The 20,290-nt window shown below is 46.9% G+C and overlaps 1 protein-coding gene across 2 annotated transcripts in view; it reads left to right on the top strand.

Annotated features, from left to right (window-relative positions):
• LOC138284925 (dipeptidyl peptidase 4-like) overlaps positions 1–20,290 on the top strand; it is a 497,709-nt gene that overhangs the window by 63,805 nt on the left and 413,614 nt on the right. The window lies entirely within an intron of this gene.

The following is a 20,290-nucleotide window of genomic DNA, read 5'->3' as shown; positions in this document are numbered from 1 at the left end:
TCATTTGCACCGTTTGATTCAACACTTTAGGTCATTATAATAAGGAGAATCAGATGCGCCTTTCGCACCCGTCATTCACCCTCTTTTAAGTGTAAATGCTGCTCTACCCTACAAAATCCACACCACTCTATTCCAGTCTACTTTACTCCACTCTAGGACACTTTCCAGCCCTCTATAGCACACTACTCCACTGTGCACTTATCCACTTTACACTGTTTCACTGTATACCACTCTACTCCACGCCACTGAACTTAATGCCACTTCACTCAATGCCACTCCACTCTACGCTACTCTAGCATATGCCACTCAACTCTAACCAACTGCACTCAATGCCACTCCACTTTACTCCACTGTGCAACACTGCTCACTTCAACAATACTCTATGCTCTCCACTTTACCACAGAATGCACCACTCTACTGTACAGCACTGTACTCCAGTCTATCCTTGTGTGCTCCACTCTAGTTTACTCTACGCTAGTGTACAACACTCTACTCCATTCTATGACACTCAATGCAACTCCCTATATACCACTCCATCACACTTTTTTACACTCTTCTCTATGACACACTATGCCCCTCTATGTCACTACTTCATTCTACACCACTCCACTTTATGCACATTTATGCCACTGAACTCTTTGAGGATCCATGCCACTCCACTCTACAACACTGTACCACACCCTACTCTACTCCACAACAATCCACTGTAAAACACTCTAATCCTCTTTGTGAATCTCCACTCTACTCCACCCTGTGACACTCTTCCACACTATACAACATACCAGTCCACTGCTCTGGTACATCAGAGCACTCTATTCTAAAACACTTTAATACACTATGGCCCTCATTCTGACCTTGGCGGTCTTTTCGCAAGACCGCCGAGTTACCGCCACGGTGAAGACCGCCGACCGCGGCGGTATGCCGCTGTGCGCATTCTGACCGCTGGGAGCGTTCCGCCGGAAAACCGCCAGCAGCCACACTGGCGGTCGGCGGGAAAGTGGAGACTGGTCAACCTCCACCGCCACGCCAGCAGAACACCGCCCACAGAATTACGACCCACATTTCTGTGTGGCGGTCTTCTGTTGGCGGTCTTCTGTTGGCGGTCACCTCCCCATGGCTCCTGTCACCTCCCGGAGGACCAACGCACAAGGTAAGTTGATCGTCCGTGAGGGGAGGGGGTGGGGGGGTGTTGTGTGATGTGTGCGTGCATGGGGGTGTGCATGTGAGTGTGTAGAGGGGGTGTGTGAGTGCGTGCATGCGGGCGGGGAGTGCTGCTGTGCCTATGGGCAATGTGTGTAGTTCGGCGGGTGCGCATGTCGGCATGTATGTGTGCGGGTATGTGTCCCCGTTGTGTATGTGTGTGTGTAGGGGGTGTGTATATGTGCATGTTGGGGGTGTGTGCATGTCGGGGTGCGTGTATGTGCATGTCGGGGTGGGGGTGGGGAGGGGGTTCGTACCACCTCTGGGGGGTGGCAGGGGGGTGGAGGGTGTGGGGGGAGGACTCGGGGGGGCAGTGGGGGGTGGGGGAGACCCCTATCAGTGCCAGGGAAGGAATTCCCTGGCCCCGATAGTGCCTACCGCCATGGTTCGCATGGCGGTTCCCGGACGCCAGAAACCGCGGCGGTAAGCAGGGTCATGATACCTTTGGCGGTCTTGGGTCGACCGCCGGACCGGAGTGCGCAGACTCCAGCCCGTCGGTCATGACCGCCGTGGCTGTCGGAGTGGGGAAGTGGCGGTCGGTCGCGGCGGTGACCGCCGCGGTCAGAATGCCATTTTTAATACCGCCGGTCTGTTCGCGGTCCGACCGCCGCCTCTCCGCCGACCGCCAAGGTCAGAATGAGGGCCTATATGATATGCCAGGCCACTCTATTCCACTCCACCCCATTCCACACTACAACATAACTCTACAGTCAATTACAATTTACTCCATTCTGCCCTATGAAATTCCACTCAACTTCACCCCACTATACTCCCATATACAATACTTTACCCCTCTATGCTACTTTTCGTCATCGCACTCTATGCCACGCCACCCTGTGATGGTTGCTTATACTTTATGCAACTCAACTCTATGTATCTTTACTACATTCTATGCCACTCCACAATATTATACTGCACTATTTCCCTGTACACTTCATTGTACAACTCTGTAATCCATTCTATGTTTGTACACTCCACTGTACAACACTCTACTCTACTCTATGAGAATGTCCAACTCTCTATGACACAGCACTCTACTCTACCATACAAGCCACCACTCCAATTTATTATAGTTTACTCAACTCTACCTTACACCACTCCACTTTACTCCACTCAATGCCACTCTACTGTGCAACACACAAACTGACTCTATCATACTTTACTACAGAATACGTTTCACCAGTCCACTCAACTCCACTTTTATCTTCTCTACTGCATGACACTTTACCTCACTCTGCATCACTGTACGACAATCCACTCTATGCCGCACCACTGTATAACACCCTACCGAACTCCTTGCAATTCCACTCTAGAAGATTCAACTACAGTCTATGACACCCTGATCAACTTTATGGCAATCCCTTCTACACCACAGTACTACATGGTATGATACTCTAGAACATGCCACTCCACTCTTCTCTATGACACACCACTCCACTATATGACACAGTACTCCACTGTACAACACTCTCCCACCGCTGTTAAACACTGTGCTACATTCCACTGTACAACATGCCACTCTACGACACTCCACTGTAAGACACCACACTGTACGAGACTCTCCACCACTCGAATGAACAACAATTTACTCCATAACAATGAACTGTATGATACTTTATTCCACTGTTCTCCACTCTATGCTACTATATGGTCCAACACTCTATGTGCCACTATATCACACTCTACTTGACGACACTCCACTACACTCAAGTTCACGAAACTGCAGTCAACAAGACGCCACTGTACAACACTCAACTCTAGTGTACTCCCCACCACTGCATTGTACAACATACCACTCCTCTCTATGATACTCCACTCCACTATACGACACACCACTCCATTGTACAACACTTTACTGCACTGTATGTTACGCCACTCCACTCTACTCCACTTCACTCTATTCCTAGCTACAGTACTAGACTCTATGACACTAGACTGTACAACGATGTCCTCCACTATGCTCTGTGACATTCCACATAACAACTCTCAACTGAATGACACTTAGCACTGTGATTTGAAATACATTTTGTTTAAAAAATGAAAAAAGTTTAAATCCAATCAAAAAAATAAAGGTTAAGGATAAGTAATAGTTAGAAAATCTTTCTTTATTCTATCTATGCAAACCGGACTTAAACTATAAAAACATTAGCCAATTTACTACAAGTTGTGCAGATCCATACACACCCTTGTAACCTCAGTTGCCACACAGCATTACCTATTACTCACTACTTTATCATGCACTGTGTTCTCAGAAATTATGTCATTTGAGATGTTGTAATTGTTATTATAAATGCTATTATTTCACATGCTGTAAGTCATGTATTATGCAAGGGTGTAACCACTGCATGGAGAAAGTGTGAGTTATAGTCTATGTATATATATGGATTCTTTCCACAAATATGATAACCATCATGGTGTCAAAACATAATCAATTTAACAATACATACAATTTAATCCCATTATGTTATGCACAACAGGACTGCACTACCCATGATGCCCATTGTCAATTATATTTTTGATGATGACATTTTACTTCATTTTACTTTTCCTGATGTTAATTGGAATGGAGACAGATTAGTGGCTTTGGCATACTTAAATATATGCATGTCCTCCTATGTTTTCTTTTTCTTTTGGAGATGCTGTCTCACCCTTGTCCTTCAGCAAAGGTCTCTCTGGGGGCACTCTCCCCCAACACTCATCATTGACATTTCCTCTATCACTCAAGGCATCTTCCCAGATGCTCTCAATACGGGCCAGATACCTGGATTCTCCACTCCTAAAGAACCCCAAACAAGACTCTCATGACCTTGGCAACAATCTGCCAATTAATCACTCATTCATCGCCTAGATAATTGAAAATGTAGTCTATGTTCAACTCCAAGATCTTATGAATGCTAACCATCCCCTGCACAAGTATCTGTCTGACTTCAGATCATGTTACATCATAGGTAAGGCCCTCGCAACAATAGATAAAGGTGACCCTTGACTCCTGATATTGCTGGACCTCTCAGAAGCCTTTCACACAGTTGACCATCCCACTCTCATATACACCCTGAACTATTGAATGGAATTCACTGATATTGTCCCTCAATGGCTCCCCTCCTAACTTTCAAACCACCACCAGTTTGTTCACATGGGAAACTCCAAGTCCAAAAATATCCCTATCACCAAGAGAGCCACCCTGTGTTTCCTACTGTCGTCTGACATCTTCAACCTCTACATAAAGCCGATTTGGCACTCTTTTCAAAGCTAATAGCATCAAAAATCACCAATATGCCAATACAATATAACAGTACTTACAAGTCTTCTCTCCTTCAAACGTCCAGTGCCTTAAACACTGTCTGCACATCATCCATATCTGGATGTGCAGAGCCTACACGAAGCTCAACACAACTAAGTCTGAATTCCTGTCATTTGCCTAGAACTAGAAATAGGAAAAATCTACATCAATGGCATCAGCCTCGATAACGTTGAGCCCCACATTTCACTGAATGCAAAGTCACTTGTATTCACCCTGGCCACTAAGGTCATCAAAAAGTAACAGATTTATAAAAAATAAAGATGGCCTGGTAGTTGGTCTCCCTTCTAAAGAGAGTAAAAGTGACTTCAATACTACTGTTCAAGCTCTTGACCTCTCTCATCTTGATGGTGGTAACACCCTCCTTCATGGCCTCGATGACTCAACTTTGCAACTGAGAAGGGCATGCTACACACATCTCTTCCAGGACTTGAAAAAAATAATCCTCTCATTCTTATCCTGATGGCACTTCACTGCCTTCCCTTGCCAGCTCGCACTATATTCAAATCCATCTCTGCTGGTTCTCAGCCTATCTACATCGAGGAGACCATCACACAGGAGACTTATAAGTGTAAAACAGAAAAAAAAAGCCAGAAGCTTTTCTATCTGTACATTGAGGATCTATCATAACATCCTTATAGCCATCAGATCTGCCTCAACGTGGTTCCAATTTAGGAAAGAGTTAAAGACACACCTATTTAAAGAATGCTCCATCACAATATATTAGCCAGTCACATTCCTGCCACCTCTTCTACCACTTCTTGCCTTTATGCTAGTCTTTGACCCAGTACAATGCTCCACTGCTATTTGGTTAGGTTTGCAGGATCGAAATACCACATACATACTATATACCTTGGAGTGAATGTTCCCCCGGACTTACTCCTTAAGTATATTTACTTGCTCTAATGTTAGATTGGCTTGACTTGGAATAGTACATTTGATGCCCCCTAAATATATGCACTTCCCCATGTTAGTTGGACTGGAGTAATAGTAGTAAATCTGCCCCTAAAATACACACACTTTCATAAATGTTATTGAAGTAGAGTTAAAACAGTAAAGGCCAGCTGTAGGAAAGTCCCAAATTGCGACTTGCAATTTGCGAGTCCCTGCGACTCGCAAATTGCAAGTCGCAATTTGGGATGCAGAAAGGTGTCTCAGACACCTTCTGCGAGTCGCTATGGGGTCGCAAAGACCCACCTCATTAATATTAATGAGGTGGGTCGCAATTTGCGACCCCATAGCGACTCAGGGCACTCACGGGGATGGAGGCCTGCTGGGAACAGCAGACCTCCATGTCCGTGACTGCTTTTAAATAAAGCAGTTTTTTTTTTTCAAAGTGCAACCCGTTTTCCTTAAAGGAAAACGAGCTGCACTTTGAAAAATAAACTGAAACCTTTTGTTTCGGTATTTTTCAGGGCGGGTAGTGGTCCATTGGACCACTGCCTGCTCTGAAAAATAATTTTTTGGTCCAGTCACAAAGGGGAAGGGGTCCCATGGGGACCCCTTCCCGTTTGCGACTGTGTTACCATCCACTTCAAGTGGATGATAACTGCGAGGCCATTTGCGACCGCTTTCGCGGTCGCAAATGGAATTGCATACCATTGCGACTCGCAAATAGGAAGGGAACACCCCTTCCTATTTGCGACTCGGAAATGCATTTTGCGAGTCGGTGCCGACTCGCAAAATGCATTTCTACATAGCAAAGACACATTTGCGACTCGCAAACGGCGATTTTTGCCGTTTGCGAGTCGCAAACTCTTTGCTACATCTGGCCCCAGATCTACCCCCATTCCAATTGTGTTCTTTTCCCCCCGTGTTTGTTGGATCAGAGTTTGAATAGCACACCTAACTCCTAGAATCATGTTTTTTTCAAATATAGTTTATGTTTTAGCTTTTTCTTTCACATGCATTTTGGATTTTTGGTGTGGCTTTGGAGGTTTGCATTTTTGTTTATCATTTAATAATTCTATTCTTTATAAATATATATTTACCTTTTGTTACGTAAGGTGTTTATGCATTTAAGGTTTTAGTGAATATTTTTTATTTACATTTCTGTACAATTAAGAAAATTATTGTATACTTACAAAAGTCAATTAATTTATGAAGATATTTATTTAAATTTTTATTTTGAGCAAAATAAACATTTACACATATGCTCACACTATATTATGTTTTTTAACAATAGTTAATCTTGGCAGCCATGTTTGTATACACTTCGATTATACAGCGGTCCCAAGTATGAACATAGTTGTATATATTTAAATTAAGAGGCTGTGTTGTAAGTCGTATTTGTGTGCCTTATGAATTTTTTTTGCAATGCTTAAAATATATTTAAAATACTTGTGAATTGCTTTTCTTATACACTTGATGGTGATTGGTGTTTGATGTACATATCTGTCCTTTGTTTATTTTCACTGCTTGAGCACTTTAAAAATGTTTCCTACACCATTGACCACTAACCATGATCAAAGCTACGGCCGAAACGATGTGGTGAAGAAACAGTGAATAAAATCTTCACGCACATCCTGCACTTTGGAGTCCTTGCGTCTTCTCTTCTCCTGAAAGGAGAACTTTTGTTTAGTCGATATATATATATATATATCATGATTTATTAAAAATAGAAAATTAATATACTTTTATATGTTAATTCCTTAAATCATAGTATTGATATGTGTGTGCAGTATATTGTTGATTTTCAGTATTTTCCTGAATTGTAATAGTAACTATAAAACTCAATATTAACATACTCTACATTTTGGTTTTACCAATTTTTCAGCTTTAAATATCTTGAAGGCCGGTATATTTTTGTTTCTTTAAGTAAAAGTATTGCATTAGAGAATAGAGGATATTTAGGTCTTCATTATTTTGACCTGAATTTGTTTGTTGGCTGTTATTGTTGATGTCCACATTCTAGACTACAATGAGTGTCAACCCCGAGGACTCACCATGGAACAGTGTTTTGGGGAAGAATTTTAATATTAATTCCCATGGGAAACTTTGCTCTCTGCCATAGCAAAATGTGCTGAATTAAATTACACCAAAGTGGTCCTGAAACAAGGCGTTTACTCACACCTTTGTCTTTAATTTGTTTGATGTAAATCCATTCATTCGTTTTTTTAAAATTGCCATGTAAAGGAGTCAGATTGTTTTTTGAATGGTTAAACTAAGAAAGCCTGCTGTATGTTTTCACTGTTAATTTGTGGAAAGTGTGTGAATACCAGCTTGCAAACTGTCCATGAGTGAAAATCATAATCATAGATAAACCAATCTTATTATACAAGGAAGCATTTTCCTTTCCTCCAATACAGCTTGATGAATCCCAACCCAGATTCACAAATCCAAACTCTCTGATTGGCTGTCTCAAAAGGAAAATTCGGTCAAGTCTGGCATTACCCAATGCTAGGCAGAGTTCTGAAAAAATTAAATGCAAGCTAATTTTAGGGTGCAGGAAGGACATTCCCTTAACTAAAAACCAAGATAGGGAGCGCAAAGGGACACCCAAGGCTCTTTAATTGGTGCAAATGTTTTTCTACACATTGGGTTCTCATGCCCACCTCTGACTCATGAACCCAGCATCTGATTTCAGTGAAGCTCAGTTTCACCAGGTCAGGCTTTAAACACAGCCACTGTGGCCAATCCCCTCTGCATACAGAGATTTGACTATCCAAATTGTTAGAAATTGGGCCTCTGGTTGGCAGAAGTATGCACCCCGTCCAAGCAGGAACCACAATCCTAGTCAGGGCAAGTCAGATACACACCATAAATTCACATGGGCTCACTCTCTCGCAGCTTGGCACAGAGCAGGCAGGCTTAAGTTAAGCATTTGTGCAACACCTCAAACAGTAACTCAATGAAAACACTACAAAAATACTCCACAACTAGTTAGAAAAATAGATTATACTTTTAAAAATAAAACAAGACCAAAATGACAAAAACCCAATAAGTAGAAATCAAGACATGATTTTTTGAAGGATATATGTGAAAAGAGCACTTAGAAGCAATAAGCGCCTATTGGGTTATCTGGTTGCTGTAGACCGGAAAAAGGCCACCTGCAATGGAGCACAGGCTGGCTACAGGACACAGACAGGGCCCACTGAGCAAAAGTACCTTAATCCTTGTCAAAGCATGAGATGCATCTATGATCCCCATGCAGTTATAGTGTTGAGCTGCATTTCCCCATGCAACTGTGGCGATGCATCTGCTCCGTTGAGTGAAGTTTTTAGTGCGGTGGTTCAGAGAGCGACCACTGATTTAATCCACACAGTGGCGGTGATGCATTGGTTCCGAAGTTGTGGTTCAAGAGGTGATTCAGCAGTTCTGAGTGTGATGTGTCGGGTTTTTCCATGCAATGGTGAAGATGCACCATTCCAAAGAAGATGTGTTGGTTCCGGTAGTGGCAGTACTTCATACTGACTTCCAAGGGCCCTGGACTGGGTTGACAGCACTTGACAGAGCATGACTTGCAGCAAGCAAAGTCCAGGTGCTGTCTGTAGTTTGAAGAGAAGTCTTGATGTCACTGAGACCTCAGGGGAGGAGGCACGTCAGGAAGCCCTGGAGTCACTGTGGGTTCAAATGAGATGGGTCCAGTCCTCCCTCAGCTGGGCAGAGGGCAACAGTCAGCAGGGCAGCAGAGCAGAAAAGCAGTTCTTCCAGAGCAGCAGTCCAGAGTGGCAGTCCTTGTAGCAGCACAGCAGTCCTTCTTCCTAGCAGAGTTCTTAATAGGTATAGCAGTGTATTGATTTGTTAGGGCCAGAGGTCCAGTACTTATACCCAGTTATGCCTTTTATATGGGAATGACTTCAAAGAAAGGTCTTTGAAGTCCACAGGGGTCCTTTCTTCCTTCACTGGCTAGGGGGTTATGCAGCCCTTTGTGTTGAAGCACGACTCTGCCTATTCAGGTGTGACAGCTTCTTTCTTCCATCCTGCCAAGGATGGCACATCAGAATGTTGATGGCACATCAGTTACACTTAAGCTCCCTTCGTGTGACTGTATGGAGGGGATGAAAAAAGTCCAGCGGCCACCCAGCCAGATATGTATTGGAGACGGGCTGCAGGCACAGAGAGCTAAGAGCAAGAAAATCTACTCATTCTCAGTTAGGAATTGCATCTTATTAAATGTAATAAGGAATCCCCAATGTTAACCTACGAGAGGGGTAGGCCTCATAGTAGTGAAAAAATAATTTAGGATTTTTCACTACCAGGACATGTAAAACTTAAAATTATAAGTCCTAACTTATAATTATATAGAACTTTGCCCTATGGGCTACATAGGGCCTACCTTAGGGGTGACTTACATGAAATAAAAGAGGCATTTAAAGTTTAGCAAGAGATGTTAAGATCATTGGGCACAGGGCTTGTCCAAAGACCAGGCTCAATGGCCAATTCCTACTGCTGTGGATGGTCAAAGGCTTTCATGAAAATCAGATGTAGTATATCATAAAAACATGAATTTCACTGAAAAACTTCGATAGAGAGAAGTTGTAACTTCTCTGCTTGTAATACATTAATGTATGTTTCACAAAAACCTGACAAGTCTGTTAAAAAATAAAGTTAAAGTTCAGTGATGGTTACAAACTACACCTCAAAACACCTGAAATCGGCCAGTTATCCCTCGCAACACAAAGGTTTTCCAGCAAGAAACTCACCCACCAAGTGCACTGCTTATAACCCTACAATATTTAAACTAATACATTATAGCTGTTTACAGTCTAACTCCATAAACTGTGATCACTTAACCAAACAAAAAATTATACTGTAGCCTTATTGATATCATCCATAATGCGATGCCCTAATGTGAAATTCTTTGTCATCAGTGATGCCATCTATGTAATTTACTTGTCATGTCATATATGTGTGAGATTATAACTTTTATGGTGATAGTTGTACCAAAAGCATGTTGGCAATCATATATAGGAGAATGCTTTAACAGAGATAAAAACATAACCAGAGACATTTTAAGACATAGGTAAAGTGGCCAATTGCCCAGGGCCCCCTTCTCTCATGGGGCATGGTAGTTATGGGATCTGCACAGTCCTGTAAGAATTATTTACTAGCTTTTACATCCTTTGTTACTTTTTATGCTTTATGAGAAGTCATTCACTCAGCATTGCAAGGCAGGCTACCATCCAGTGAAGATTAAAGCAACAAAGGGAAAACAACAGTCAAGTTGGGATGGTGTGCACTCTACCCTTCTCTTAAATGTGCAAGTGCTGCCAAACAATTGTGTCTTTTCCTATAGTACATGCTGCACTCGACAGGGATGGTGTGGGGTGTGGTGGATCATGAATTTTAAACAACTACAGAAAATACAATCATGCATTCACTTCTACCCAAACTGAAAAGGTGAGGCAGCTTAGTGTGCAGCACGGCTTCCTACTGTGTAAGCCATGCCCAGTTCAGCGTATGCACTGGCTAGGGTGAGCACATACAGTTTTGGAATTTAGGGGGATCCCAGATCCGGCAGCCATTTCTGTACGGGGTCTTGGACCTGCCCGACCCTTCGAAAACATGCTGAATTTATCCTGGTGTCATTTCCCAACACTGGGACCCAGTTCACCAGTGCCTCCAGGCTGTTTGCAACAAAGCCTTGATTTAAAGGCCCCCCTGGTGAAGTTGCCCAAATTGCCCCTGGCTAGTTGTAATAAGAGTTATATTTGTGCTTCCTGTCCTGCTGCCAGGCAACTTCCAGTAGGTGAAAGGACTGGGAACTCTCATCAGGCTTCCACACATAACAGCTTAGGCGTGGGCAAGGAACCAAAGTTTTGCTGTCAAATTTCTTAACCTATGAATGACAATGTCCCTATTCGCGCTGTACAGCCTGTCACTGACCAGTCCAAATTTAATAACACTGTTCTAATGGTTAACGTCCCTAAATGACATCGATTGTCCCAAAAGGAAGGGGGAGATTCTGTCAGAAACGAGGCGATCCGTTGGATTCGCCATGTGAGAGGTTTCTATTCTGTAATACATGATGATATAATTAAGGCAGTTAGAAGGCCTGATCCAGATTCGGATTATGATATGATTAAATTGACACTCAGGGGAAGGAGTATGGTAGATAATTTGGTGGCCCTAGACACGAGGACAAGTGCCCCTGGGCACTCTTGTATTAAGTTCAAATACCCTAGGTTCTACTCGTATCATGGGTCCCAGCTCAACCACCATTCAGCAGCTAACCTATCTGTTCTTAATGAGAACGATTGACTTGGAGAACCATCTGAAACCCTTGTTGATCTACCTTCTGACTCACATGATATAATTGCCTCTGGTTTGGGTGTTTCTTCTATAATTGACACATCATGTATTCACACTCCTCCTTTTGATAGACTCCATCAGTTTACTCAGGACCAATTGGTCAATTTTTATAATGTTGCACTCTCTTCCCCCCATCAACCTTATCTGTTCATCAAGGATCAGGCAGTAAATTGTGAGAACATTACATCTATGGTGAGGCCAGCTCCCTTAGATAGACTCCACCAGTCAACCTAGGACCTACTGGCCAATTGTGATAGCACTGCACTCCCCCACACCAATTTTTATCTGACAAATCAAAATCAGGTAGCCAATTGTTCGATAATCACATCTATGGCTAGGGCAGCTCCCCAAAGTGCTGGGGTGCAATATGTTTCATGGAACGTGGCAGGTTTAAGATCTGTCTTCCCCCTTCCAACTTTTACTTCTTTTATTGAGGAACATGACCTATGTCTCCTCCAGGAGACATGGTTGATTGATCCACTTTTCCGGTCTGGCTATTTTAATTTTTATATTCCAGCTCTTTCTAGCACCAAGGTTAGGTCTTCTGGTGGCTTAACTATTTCGGCCAGAACATCATTAAATTGTCGTATATCTCAGCTAGTCATTGACTCGCCTGACATATTAGGTATCAGGCTATCATTTGGGGTAAATGCAGTTGTGATCATTTTTAACATCTATACTAGAGGGGCTGGGGGGGTTGGGTTTCTGAACCTCTTTGTGTGCTGGAGGCATTTCTGCGGAAATTTCCCCAGCATTACAAAATCATTGTGGCAGGTGATTTCAATGTCACATTTGAACCTCTTGATTGGGCTGATCTTGGAATTACTCATGAGGAGGATCCAGTATGGTCTGTTCCTGCCTTGGACATTCTGCCCATCAAAAGGTGGTTGCAAGTTGCCGTCCAGGCAAAGTCTTTGACTATTGAATTTGGACTCAGAGCACTCAATGGTAGGACTAAATCTGATACAAAGGGTTGCCATACTTATAACAAGGTCAACTACACTAGCAGAATTGATTATTGTTTGGTGGATATAAGATTGTGGCCCCTATTCATCAATGTGGTGGTTATTGAGAGAACTGTGAGCAATCATAACCCACTCTCAGTCCATATGTCCGCTATGTGCAATCAAATGTTCACGATTAATACCCCAGCTATATCACCCGTGGGAACTAGTTTGGCTAACCACAAACACAGCCTGCAGTGGAATAAGCTATTGGCCCAGCCAGATATTATTAGTGCTGCCAATGATGTTCTGAAGACCTCATTGATGTGCTTAGAGGCGGGTCCCACAATTCCAAACTAAGTTTAACTCATACCCTATGCTTAGAAGGTACTGCAGCCCTTTTTACAGTAGACATAGGCCCTCATTACAAGCCTGGCGGTAAATCCCACTTTCTGCTGTGCAGAAGACCCCCAACATACCGCAGCAGCCGTGGAATTCCACTACAGGTATTATGACCCACAGCTCGGAATCTGCCACAATACAGACACCCACACAAGTCTGCCACACCAAAGGTCAGTGATAAACTGGCGATAACAAAACCTCCACCGTCACGCCAACAAGAATACGCCCACAGTATCACGACCCACGAATCAACACAGCGGTCTTTCAACCGCAGTATTCCATTGGTGGTACATACCGCCACGCTCAAAATACACACACATTTACAAAACACAACCACATTGGACAATTCGAAATACACACACCTGATACACATACACACTCCACTCCCACACACCCCATCCAATACAAAACACACACCCACAAACCCTTACTACCAATTTTTTGAAAGATGGCCAGAGAGATACACTACCTAAAACAACACCAGCATCCATAGACACACAACACCATCACTTACACAACATCCAAGCACCTCAAACAACACACACCGACACATCCCAACACACATCACAACCGACACCACCTCACACATCACCCACACCACATCATGGCACCTCAACGACACCCCAGGTTTTCTGAGGAGGAGCTCAGGGTCATGGTGGAGGAAATCGTCCGGGTAGAGCCACAGCTATTCGGATCACAGGTGCAGCAGACATCCATTGCAAGGAAGACGGAGCTATGGTGCAGAATTGTCGACAGGGTCAACGCAGTGGGACAGCATCCAAGAACACGGGATGACATCAGAAAGAGGTGGAACGACCTACGGGGGAAGGTACGTTCCGTGGTATCCAGATACCAGATTTCCGTACAGAGGGCTGGCTGTGGACCCCCACCTCCTCCCCCACAACTAACAACATGGGAGGAGCAAGTCTTGGCAATTATGCATCCTGAGGGCCTGGCAGGAGTAGCAGGAGGACTGGACTCTGGTAAGACATATCTTTACTACTTTAGCCCCCACACCACACCTGCATGCCATCACATATCCCCACCCTTACCCTCACACCCATCACCCCAACAACCCAAAGATACCCCACTAACACAACCCACACATCCCAAAACCAAGCCCTGCATGTAACACCAATGCATGGACACCCATCACGAAAGCATGTCCACTACAGAGACTCATTCATGCCCCAAAATCACCAATCACACAAGGACCAAACCAATAATGCAAGCACAGGAGTAGAGGGTCACTCACCCATTGCACAAGATGGCACACACACATACAATAACTATGCATTTACACCCCAACAGGATCCATACCCAATGTCATAGGACAGGAGGTGCCAGCAACATCCAGTCCCCCCACAGAAGAGACCCACAGTGATGACAGCGGATCTGCACGTCTGGATCAAGATGACCAGCCTGGCCCATCAGGGACCTCTGGACAGTTGGTTCCCCTGACACAGCCACAAACCACCACACAGCCTCCCCCCTCAGGAAACACCAGCACAGCACCCACCCAGCGAGCCCATCCCTCTGCCAGAGGACACGTCAATCAGCAATGTGTCCACCACTACAGGGAACCCAGGCAACCCCACTAACACAGGACGATCAGGGACCTGGGGGCAGTGGCAGTGGGCACACAGTTCAGGGGACAGCCGCACAGGATAACAGGGGAGCTGGGAGGACTGCTGTGCGACAGGAGGAAGACAGGCCCAGGGAACCCACTCTCCACGAGGCACTCTCCAACATCATGGAAGCTTACCACCATTCCCAGGAGACCATGGGCACGGTCCTGGCCAAGTTTCAGGAGACCCAGCGGCTGCAGGAGGAACACTACCTGAGGATCAGGGAGGACTTGCAGTCCATCAACACCACCCTGGTCACCATTGCAGGGGTGCTGGCAGACCTTGTCAACACCATGAGGGACACAGTGGCACTCCAACGGGCCCCTGACACTAGCCTGGATGATGAACAGTCCTCCACCTCCGCCGGCGCTAGTGGACAGGAGGCACCGCCACAGGAACAACAGAACACCAGCACCCCAACCCCTGCAGATGGAGAACCACCCCGCACACAGTCCCTGAGATCCAGGAACAAGACAGAGAACATTGCCAAGACCGCTGCCAGGAAATAAGACCCCACTGAATGTCACCCTTCTGTCCCATTATGTCACCCTGTCCATCCTTAACCTGCCATTGCTCCACTTCCTATGCCCCTTTGGACAATGCACCTGTGAAATAAAAAGACTGGACTCTACCATGGACATACCTCCACCATCACCCTAGCCCATTTTACAACCCCCTTCACTTATTTGCACAGGAATAAACACACTTCAATCACAGAACAATTTGGAGTCAGTATGTCCTTTCACAAATGTGTAATTGCAATATCAATGGAACATAGCAATGTAAATTTATTTGGTCACATACCAATGTAATACAGCTGTAGGCCAGGAGTAAACATAGCAGAGGGCACAAAGTGGGACCCAGATCTGTGAAATGGAAAGTCAAAGTGGCAAGTCAGTGTCCATACACTGAGTGAAAATGACAGACTTATGCTAGCTCCAACAATAGTATGAGATGTGTGAAGCAGTAACATCTTCTTACCTGTGTCTCACTGGAAGTATTGCATGATGATGTTGTTTCAGTTGTCGATATCCTCTTCTTCTGCCTCCTCTTCTTCACTGTGCACAGGTGCCACAGCTGCCACAAGACCACCATCTGGCCCATCCTCTTGCAGAAAAGGCACCTGGCGTTGCAAAGCCAGGTTGTGCAGCATACAGCAGGCCACAATTATCTGGCACACCTTCATCGGTGAGTAGTATAGGGAACCACCTGTCAGATGGAGGCACCAGAATATGGCCTTAAGTAGGGCGAAGGTGCATTCAATTACCCTCCTTGTTCACCCATGTGCCTCATTGTAGTGTTCCTCTGCCCTTGTCCTGGGATTCCTCACTGGGTTCAGTAGCCATGACAGGTTGGGGTAACCAGAGTCACCTGCAAATGTCGAGGGACAACTGTTAGACACACACTAACCCTTAGGGACAACCCCATACCCAGACACCTATGTCAACTGTATTGGGACCTTGGCCTCACCTATTAGCCACACACAGTGCCTCTGGAGTTTCCCCATCACATAAGGGATGCTGCTATTCCTCAAACTGTAAGCATCATGCACTGAGCCAGGATACTTGGCATTGACATAGGAGATGTACTGGTCTGCCAAATACACCATCTGCACATTCATCGAAAGGTAGCTCTTCCAGTTTCTGTACACCTGTTCATTCCTGCGGGGGGACAAATGCCACACGTGTACCATCAATGGCACCAATGATGTTGGGGATATGTCCCAGGGCATAGAAGTCACTTTTCATTGTGGGCAAATCCTCCACCTGAGGGTAAACGATGTAGCTGCGCATGTGTTTCAGCATGGCAGATAACACTCTGGACAACACGTTAGAGAACATTGGCTGGGACATCCCTGATGCCATGGCCACTGTTGTTTGAAAAGACCCATTGGCCAGGAAATGGAGTACAGACAGGACCTGTACTAGAGGGGGTATCCCTGTGGGATGGCGGATAGCTGACATCAGGTCTGGCTCCAACTGGGCACACAGTTCCTGGATTGTTGCACGATCAAGTCTGTATGTGATAATTATGTCTCTCTTCCATTGTCGACAGGTCCACCAGGGGTTTGTACACCGGAGGATGCCACCATCTCATCACCTGCCCCAGCAGACGTGCCCTATGGAGGAGAACAGCGAGCAGAGAGTCATCCAACACTGAGGTATCACAATGTGTTATTTGCAGAAACGTTAGTAATCTGCTATGTGCCGGTATCTGTCTGTATTCCCTGCCTAGATAGATGTGACGCAGTTTATTTCCATGCCATGTGGCCCCCTGAAATGGCGGCTGCCTGACCTGTAGGGTGGGACAAGGGGAAATGAGGTAACTGCCCTGGCGTTGTACACCGACGAGGTGGGCGGTCGAAGACCGCGGTGCAATTCTGCATTGGTTAACATTGTGCCCTATGAGTTTCAGGAGCCAATGACGATGTATGCCGGAGGTGACGGTACGCAACGCAGCGGACGTGACCGCCATGTTCTGTCTGTTCACTCACTTGATACCTGACCTTCAACAGGAGAGGACCTACACTGCAAGTGCTGCGGTGACCTGTGCCTGGAAGTTACGATGGCTACAGTGTCTGGGGAAAGGGCCCCTGCCTTCACTTCGGAGGAGTTGGAGAAACTAGTGGACGGGGTCCTCCCCCAGTACATGCAACTTTGCCCTCCAGACAAACAGGTGAGTACACTGTGATCATGCTGCATGGGCAATGCCTGCTTTGAGTGGGGTGAATGGAAAAAAAATGGGGGGGGCTGAGGCCTGCATGTGCGGATGGTGAGTGTATGTGCGTCAGGGCATGTTGGGCAATGAGTATAATGGTCCGGACGGCTGAGTAATTTCCTTTCCACCTGTACCATTCCTCTAGGTCAGTGCCCACCAGAAGAAGGGTATTTGGCGTGCCATTGCCAAGGACGTACGGACCCTCGGGGTCTACCACAGACGGAGCACCCACTGCCGTAAAAGATGGAAGGACCTGTGCCACTGGAGCAAGAAGACAGCAGAGGCCCAGCTGGGGATGGCCTCCCAACGTGGAAGGGGTGCCCAGATCCTGGCAGTGGCGTATCCGGAGTTGGATGGGCGCTTGAGGGCTTCACAGCAGCCACAAGGGGGTGAGTGCACTCTCCTTCAGCTGACTCTGCGTGCATAACGAGGTGTCTGGGTGGGGGAGGTGGGTAGTGGGTTCCCCTAGGCCAGGGCGAACTTGGAAGGCAAGGTCCCTTGGGAGGCAGGCTATGTGGCACCCCAAGCCCACTAGTGGTAAGAGCCATCTACACCTAGTCAGGCTCCTGTGACTTCCAGGTGGGCAGCATTGGGCTTAGGCCTCGTACCCCATGGGCATGTGAAATTTCTAGGAACTGTTAGTGCATGGCGTAGTGCAGAGGGCTGCTCCCTGTGTGTTGTGTCCGCCAACGGTAGTGGTGTTGCAAGCACTAAACATGTTTTTCTTCTGTCTTCCCCCCCCTTTTTGTGGTTCCCTGTTCTTGTGTGCAATAGCATCATTAGGCGGAGGAGCAGTGGCACCGGAGCAGGAGGGAGCTGCAACCCACTTGGATGGTAAAGCAACAGAGTCTGAAGCCACCAGTGGGAGGGAAGGCGATGGGAGCTCCACAGCGGGGACAGGAGCATACACCAGTGACAGCGACTCCTCCTCAGATGGGAGCTCCCTTGCGGTGGCGGGCACCTCTGTGCCCACCGCATCAACAGGTACAGCCTCCACCCCTCTACCAGCACCGCCCTCCTAGCACCCCCTCAGCATGTGTCCCGTGGCCGCTCACCCAGGAGGGTGGGCATCTCCTTCACCCCAGGCACCTCAGGCCCTGCCCCAGTCGACCCTGCTGCCCTCAGTGAGGAGGCTATTGACCTCCTGAGTTCCCTCACTGTTGGGCAATCTACCATTTTGAATGCCATCCAAAGTGTTGAGAGGCATTTGCAACAAACAAATGCATATCTGGAGGGCATTCATTCTGGGCAGGCGGCCCAAAAGAGAGCATTTCAAGCTCTGGCCTCAGCACTGATGGCAGCCATTGTCCCTGTGTCCAGCCTCCCCCCCAACTTCCTCCATCCAGATCCAATTCCCTGTACCTCAGCCTATCCCAAGCACACCATCAGACCAGCATGCACACACATCAACACACAAGAGTGGCTCAGGCAAACATAGGTACCACACATCCCACAGGCACTCACACAAGCACCATCCCCATGCAGACACACCAACATCCACTGTCTCCACTATGTCCCCCCCACGTCCTCCTCCTCCTTCCCAGTCTCATCTGCACTCACACCTGCATGCACCACATCCTCATCCACTACCTCCATCACCAGCACGCCCATCACCACACAGCGCTCACGTGCAATCACCACTCCCACTACCATTCACACATCCCCAGTGTCCTCTCCAATTGTGTCTGTGAGCCCTCCCCCCAAAGTACACAAACTCAGGCACACACCCGCCCAACAGCCATCCACCTCACAACAGCCTCTGGCCCATGCACCTTCACCCAAATTCAGCAGACATACACCTCCTACAACCACTACCTCTTCCTCCGTTCCCAAACCCCCTCCATCTTACCATCCCAATGTGTCTAAAAAACCTTTCCTTGCAAACTTTGAGCTCTTCCCTTCACCTCCCTCCCGTCCTTCCCCTAGGGCCAGGCTTTCCAGGTCCTAGCCCAGCACCTCAGCCACCAAATCCCCAGGCACAGTGGTGCCAGCAACTGTGGGGTCATCGAGTGGGCCACCCATCAGGGCTGCCAGTGTGCCACGTAGTGAGGACAAGGACATTCTGCACCTGCCAAGGTGAAAAAGGTGCCCACATCCCAGAGGGAGAAGCCAAAACAACCAGCCACCAAGGCCTCAGCAAAAATAAAAGGGGATAGTGGCAAGACAACTGCAGCACCATCAAAGGTGAGGAAGGGCTAAAAGCAGAAGAGCAGGTCAGGAGAGGGCATGGTGGCACCGACTGAGGGACCAGTGTCACACCTTCTGTCCATGACCAAATCAACCTGTACGGCGGCGAACACCACTAGCTGCCCCGCCACCACAACTGCCACCTGCACCGTCATCTGCACCACCACCGGCATGTCTACAGCCTCAGCCACAGTCCCCAGCCTCTTCCCCAGTGGGCAGCTGTCCAAGGCTGCAGGAGACGTCCTGCTGTGTCGCTCAGCAGGTGCTGACCCATGTACACCACCAGAACCGCCGCCACAGACACCGCCGCAAGCACCGCCGCCACACACACCGCTGCAAGCACCACCACCAGCCCCGCGACGTGCTCGGATAGTGGCACCGCCGCTGACATGGCTAACATCCCCAGTGGTCAGTCGTCGAGGCTGGAGGAGAGTTCCTGGACCCTGGGCAACTTCCATGAGGCATGACTTCCATCACTGTTTGCACCTGCAGGTGGAAGTCGAAGCCACAGCAGTGTGGGGTATATCTCTGCCTCCATGGCGTATCATGCTACCTGTACCTCAGCAATCTCGTGGCACACACACCCAGGTGAGGGAATTGTACCGGCCATGCTGCACGTCAAGCACTCTGGGCACAAAGCCCCCTCCAGAACCAGTGGA

Source organism: Pleurodeles waltl, chromosome 3_1 (genome assembly GCF_031143425.1).
Source record: "Pleurodeles waltl isolate 20211129_DDA chromosome 3_1, aPleWal1.hap1.20221129, whole genome shotgun sequence".
Lineage (NCBI taxonomy): Eukaryota > Metazoa > Chordata > Amphibia > Caudata > Salamandridae > Pleurodeles > Pleurodeles waltl.
The sequence above is the reverse complement of the archived record's forward strand: the minus strand, read 5'-3'. Positions and strand labels throughout refer to the sequence as shown.